We start from the raw sequence: 7,005 nt of genomic DNA on the forward strand, positions 1-7,005 counted from the left end.
GCTCACCACATCCTCTTCGGGCTGTGCCTGGCCGGGCTCCATGGGTGAAAGCCCGGCCACCAGGCGCTCGCTAACGTGCCCTACCTCCAGGCCTGGCTCCAGAGTGGGGCCCCGGTGACCCGCGTCCGGGCGAGGGAACACTGTGTCCAATAATTTTACTCATCATAAGGGGTCTTTGGGCTGCACTTCGTCGGGCCATGGTCATCTGCATATAGTGCATACTTTATACTACTATCAAAATTAGAGAAAATGTCATTAATCATAATATTAAATAAGATTGGACTATTTGCACTCCCTTGAGGTATTCTGTTTTCCACATTAAATTCTCTTAAATAGTCCTCCCCTATCTTCACTCTTATTTTTCTATCTTTCAAGAAACTTGCTATCCAGTTACACATCCTTCCTTCTATTCCCATCTGATTTAGTTTAATAAGTAAACCTTCTCTCCATAATGAGTCATAAGCTTTTTCTATGTAAAAGAAATACTATAATCATTACTTCCTTCATTTAAAAAAAAATTTCTATATCATTACTAACACTAGCTAATGCATCTATTGTTGATCGACCCGCTCTAAAGCCACATTGATCATTAATTAATTTCTTATGTTCAAGGACATACCCCAATCTATTTACTGTTATTTTCTCCATCCATATACTTAAATGTGATGTTAAGGCTGTTGGTCTAAAATTATTTGGGTTACTAGGATCTTTCCCTAGCTTTTTAAACAGTAGTATTGTCGCCCTAAACCAGGATCCAGTCAGTGTCCAGGAGCAGTCCAACAGGTGAGAAGTCCAGGAAGTCAGAATCCAGTAAGTTCATCTAAGTGGTACCAAGATTAGTCCAGGTAGGTCACGAGATCAGGAGGTCGAGTCGGCTTAAACCTTAGGCCAGAGAACACACAAGGAAGCAGGGAAGCAGGGTTAGTATATCCTACCACGGGCATTTAGAAACTGGAGGTTGAGTTTCTAACCAGTAGGCATTACCCCTACGCTCCAGCAAAAATCTGTCCTCAGCCAGAGGCTTAAATGCCAGCACAGCTCGTCAGCTGAGATCAGCAACAGCTGGGGAAGAAAGGCGGTTAGAGGTGCCACCCACAGGGCGAGGAAAACTCTAGATCCTCACAAAACTGGTATTTTAACATCATTCCTTTTACCATTCATTTTCCTAAACATTGACCAAACATTTTGTAATTTAATTTCTGAACCAATTGAAGAACAATATTCTCTCCGTGTTTTCTTTTTTGCATCCTTAATAATTTTTTGAGCCATTGCTCTTTTCCTTTTATATTCAATAAGGTTTTCTATTGTTTAATTTTTTCCTAATATTTTAAATGCCTTGTTACATTCTTTAACTGCTCTGCTACATTCTTCATTCCACCAAGGAACTGCTTTTTTCTTACTTTTAACTTTTATTTTTGGAATGCTAGAATTTGCAGTGTTTAAAATATGTTCTGTTACCTGCTTGGTATACTCTTCTATGCTACCTTCTAATGTTAACAAGTGACTTGTTTCCTCACAATTTATTTTAAATTTTTGCCAATTAGCTTTTTTAAAGCACCTTCTTGTTAGTATTAGATCTTCTTGTCTGTTTATACAATCATTTATGGGAAAATGATCACTTCCTAATGTAGAAACCTGCCTGATATCCCATTCACATGAACTTACAAAACAATCGAATATTAATGTATTATCTAGACATGAAACTGTACCCTTATGTATTCTTAAGGTACTCTTGTACCTTGTCCATTATTAAGACCAATGCTCTTTCATCCATTCATTTTTTCAACTATATTACCGCTATGGTCTGTCTTCCTGCTACCCCAAAGACTAATATGAGCGCTGAAATCACTACACCATAATTCTTGCCAGGGGTGGAAATTAAAAATTTTGACAAATTTTTTTACCAGCCACACAAATATTGTACCAGACACTATTTTTTGTTGTGACAAAAAGTTATTTCATATGATGGTGATGATGGAGGTGGGTGGAAGCAGTTGTGGTGCCCTACAAGCTGAACAACACCTCTTTCTGGACACTGCATGGAGATAACTAGATTTTTCTTATTTTATTGTTTCATTTTAAACCATTAAAAGATGCATATCTGTACATAAAAAAAATTAGACAAGTGAAATTTATTTCTGTGGAGTGTTTTTGGAGTATTTCTTTTGTGCTTTTGTAAGTTTTTGTATGTAAGTTGTAATGTTTTACAGACACTTGCTGCTTTTAATGCATAGATCTATTTGTGCTACCCGCTTATATTTAACAGGTAGGATATTCTAATGAAGGAAGTAATTTTTGTGGTTTTAGAAAGGTTTTTGTCAAGGATATAAATTGTTCCAATGCTATGGTAAGCGTAACTCCTAAGCTTCCACTTCAGTATCCGATGATATTTAACATTAACACGAACCGCTATAGTTTTCGGTTTGTAAACATGACGGTAGCAGTTTTGGACAGGTAGCACTGTCTAACGGTCAGTTAGACATAGCTGTTTAGCCGTGCTACGGTAGGAAAATCTGACGAGGTAGCACAGATCTTCAGAACACCGGCCGTAGGCACGAACGCACACTGACCGACGTCATGACGTCATTTATTTAATTTAAAAAAAACGTTGTTTTAACTTTCGGTTCTTCTCTCGACTACTCTTGAAAAACATTTTTCTTGTCTGCCACCCGCTTAACTCCCGAAATTTTCCGCCACATTGCTAATGCTACTACTCAAATTGTTTCTTCTTCTTGATTTTTATTGATGGTTGGTAAACAACTGAAGGAATCAATACCGCCACCAACTGGTAAAGAGTGTCTGCTAAACTTTTCTCTTTCTTGCATTTAGCAGCAACTCGAGCACATTGCTGCCCCCTACATGTCAAGAGGACAAATAACACCTTTTCTGTTCAAATTGCCAACCCGCCACAGTGGCATGTGTGTTGATCAAATTCTAGATTTGCTAATTTCCACCCCTGACTGTAGTCAAATTCAAAAGATGTACTTTCACTTCAGCAAGAAACTCAGAGTATGCCAACCTTCCAGAGTGTTCTTCTGGACCCCAAACTAACCCTTCCTCTGGTACAGGTTCTTCACAAAACACAGAGGTGGTTAGGACAGGGATAGCAGTGTCTGAGGTTCTTTCCTGCCTCTCTGCCAGCTTATTTTTTCTAGGACGATAGGGTTTCAACATGTTTACATAACATAACCATGTTTTTTCCTGCGATCAGGCGTAGAAATGACGTAGTTATTGTCTGACACTTTACTATGAATCAAAAAAGGGCCAGAGAAACGAGCAGCAAGACCCGAACCGACTACTGGTAGTATCACCAACACTCTGTCACCAGGACAGAACTGCCGCTGAACTGCTCGCTTGTCAAAGCTCAACTTGTGATAATCATGCCTGTGTTTGCCATGCCATGCTTCATTCCTCTGGTAATCATGTTCATTCTTGTCACCTGTGTCCTCTGCTGATTACCTCTCCTACACCTGGGCTGTGCCCTATATATTCTCCTTCTCTGCTCTCCTCCAGTGCCAGATTATGAAAGCCTCAAAGCCAGTAATTTTCCAGCATTCTCGGACCGACTTCCTGTGCCACGACCCCTTTCACGTCTTTTGGATTTTCCCCTACGCCTTGCCCCTGTCGGATACCTGTTGAATTTCGGATTACTGGACATTGACCCCTGCCTGTGACCTGGTCTCGGATTTCTCGCCTGCCCCCCTGGTTCTGTTTCCCGTTTTCGGATCTCCCGGCTTCGACCCCTGCCCGTCTGACCAAGAGTTAAGTTTTGCCCCAGCGGCCTACCTTTTGGATGCGCTAATCCTCGCTCCCGTTCCTGGACGCCTCTCAGCCGCTACCCATCAAGGGTCTGGTCCCGCTCCCCGTCACACCACCATCCAGGTCAGTGTAACCTCCTCAGCCAGTTGTTACTTGGAATTGCTAACTGATTCTTGTCAGTATAATCTGGCCATAATGGACCCTTCGCCCACACAGGAGTGGCGTTCTAACGTTGAAGGCGCTATCGCGAAGCTAGAGGCTAATGTGCTGGAAATGATGTCACTATTAATGAAGATGTCTGTTTCCACAGCGCCCTCCGTTGCTCCGGAGGTGCAACTCGGGCGGTCGGCTCACAATTACCAGGTTTCTCCCTCTCGTGAGCCGCGTTTACTTCCTCCTGAAGCATTTGGAGGCGAATCCAGTCAGTGCCGCCCATTCCTTACGCAGTGTGAAATCCATTTTGAGTTACAGCCATCTTCATTTCCTTCCGAGCGAGCCAGGGTGGCTTTTGTAATATCCCTCCTGACCGGCAAGGCTAAGATCTGGGGCGCAGCAGAGTGGCAGCAGGATTCTCCTAACTGCTATGATTATAGAAGCTTTGCTCAGGAGTTAATTCTGGTGTTTGATCCCTCTCCACCCAAAAGAGAGGCTGCAAGGGGGTTATGGAGGATCAAAAAAGGCACTAGACGCGTTAATGAGTATATCATTGATTTTCATGCTTTGGCAGCTAAGAGTGGGTGGAATGGCGAGGCACTTTGTGACGCTTTTTACCAAGGGCTAAATGATCGAATTAAGGATGAACTCGCAACCAGGGACCCACCCAGGGGACTGGCAGAATTTGAATCACTGGCCTCTCGAATCGATCAAAGGCTGTGTGAAAGAAGGCAGGAGATGGGGGCAGAACAACCTAACCGGACTCTGATTAACCCTCCTAGACACCCCAGTTCATTCTTGACTCCAGGACGGTCTCCCTCACCCCCTCAGGACCCCATGCAGATCGGTCGGTCTCGACTGTCCACTTCAGAGAGGGAACGAAGGATGAAGAACGGCCTCTGTTTCTACTGTGGCCGCGAGGAACACCAGCTACGCATGTGCCCAGCTAAAAGGTCAGTTCCTGCGGGTTTAAGGAGTGCTTTGTTTAACCAGAGGAGAGCAGCTAGCCCGTCCTCTCTAGTTACCTTGCAAACGCAGATTCTAGTCAATGAACAGTCCTACCCCCAAGCAGTTTTTGTAGATTCTGGTGCAGATACCGAATTTATGGATGCTGGGTTAGCCAGTCACTTAAACTAAGACTTAAACAAAGTACTAAGAACACTGAGGTTCAAGCAATTGACGGCCATGTTCTCCAACAGGTCGAACTCGAAACCAAACCCATCAAGCTGATCATCAGGGGCAACCATCATGAATCCATTACATTCCTAATTATCAATTCACCTGACATCCCCGTCATCCTGGGCGCCACCTGGCTACGTCGTCACAACCCACACCTCGACTGGATTTGTGGAGAGGTGCTGGGTTGGAGCTCTCACTGTCTGTCTTCCTGTCTTCAAGCCGCTAAACCTCCGGAAGCAGCCTGTTCCAAACCCCCACGGGAGGAGCCAGACATCTCACTAGTTCCAGAGCAGTACCATGACCTAAGAGAAGTTTTCAGCAAACACCGGGCCACCTCTCTACCCCCTCATCGACCTTACGACTGCACCATAGACCTTCTGCCTGGCACCTGCCCTCCCAAGGGTCGGTTGTATTCTCTATCCAGACCTGAGGAAAGAGCTATGAGAGAATACATCAGCGAGGCCCTTCAAGCTGGGATCATCCGTCCTTCTTCCTCACCTGCTGGTGCGGGCTTCTTCTTTGTCAGCAAGAAGGATGGATCCCTGTGGCCATGTATTGACTTTCGGGGGCTCAATGACATCACGGTGAAGAACCGCTACCCTCTACCCCTTATGAACACCGCATTTGAACGTATTCAGGGGGCCACTGTCTTTACAAAATTGGACTTCAGAAATGCTTACCACTTGGTACGAATTTGTGAGGGTGATGAGTGGAAGACGGCCTTCAACACCCCTACGGGCCAATATGAATATCTGGTCATGCCGTTCGGGCTGACTAATGCCCCTGCAGTATTCCAGGCACTAGTAAATGATGTGCTAAGAGACATGATCGGCCAGTTTGTTTTTGTCTACTTGGACGACATCCTTATTTTTTCTAAAGACCTCCACACTCACGTTACCCAGGTTCGATCAGTACTTCTCCGCCTTCTCCAGAATAACCTACTTGTTAAGGCGGAGAAGTGTGAGTTCCACGTACCCACAACCTCCTTTCTGGGGTTCGTGATCTCGCCCAATCAACTATCAATGGAACCGAGTAAGATTTCTGCTGTCCTGGACTGGCCCGTTCCTAGTGATCGGAAGCAACTCCAGAGATTTCTAGGTTTCGCCAATTTTTACCGCAGATTTATCCGTAATTATAGTATAGTGGCCTCCCCTCTTCTCGGTTCGAATAGAACCCCTCCGCTGACCTGGCCTTCAAGAGACTTAAAAACCTGTTCACTTCTGCTCCAGTTCTTCACTCTCCAGACCTGACTCGGCAGTTCATTGTGGAGGTAGATGCCTCCGACACTGGTTTTGGTGCCGTCCTGAGTCAGAGGTATGAAGATGATAAGACACATCCTTGTGCATTCTTTTCCAGAAGACTGTCCTCTGCAGAACGCAACTACGATGTGGGTGAACTGCTGGCAGTCAAACTAGCACCTGAGGAGTGGCGGCACTGGCTTGAGGGGGCTAAGGAACCATTTATGGTTTGGACTGACCACAAGAATCTGCAATACCTAAGGACGGCCAAGCGGTTGAATCCCAGACAGGCTAGGTGGGCTCTTTTCTTCTCCCGTTTTGTTTTCACCCTGTCCTACAGGCCGGGTGCCAAGAATGTCAAACCTGATGCCTCGTCCAGGATTCACAAACCGTTCATCAAGACCAGCCCACCAACAGACTTCATTCTACCCAAGTCTGCTCATCTAGCGATAACCCGCCTCGCAATCGAGAATAGAGTGGCAGAGGCCAACCAAAGTCTGGGGACACCACATGACTGCCCACCTCATCGGCTTTTCGTCCCCAACCATCTGATCTCCGAGGTACTAAAGTTTTGCCATATGTCACGTCTATTTTGTCACCCAGGAATGTCCAAGACCCTATGAGTGGTTCAGTCACGTTTTTGGTGGAAGGGACTCTCCAAAGATGTTAAGGAGTT

This window comes from Kryptolebias marmoratus, linkage group LG1, assembly GCF_001649575.2.
Source record: "Kryptolebias marmoratus isolate JLee-2015 linkage group LG1, ASM164957v2, whole genome shotgun sequence".
NCBI lineage: Eukaryota > Metazoa > Chordata > Actinopteri > Cyprinodontiformes > Rivulidae > Kryptolebias > Kryptolebias marmoratus.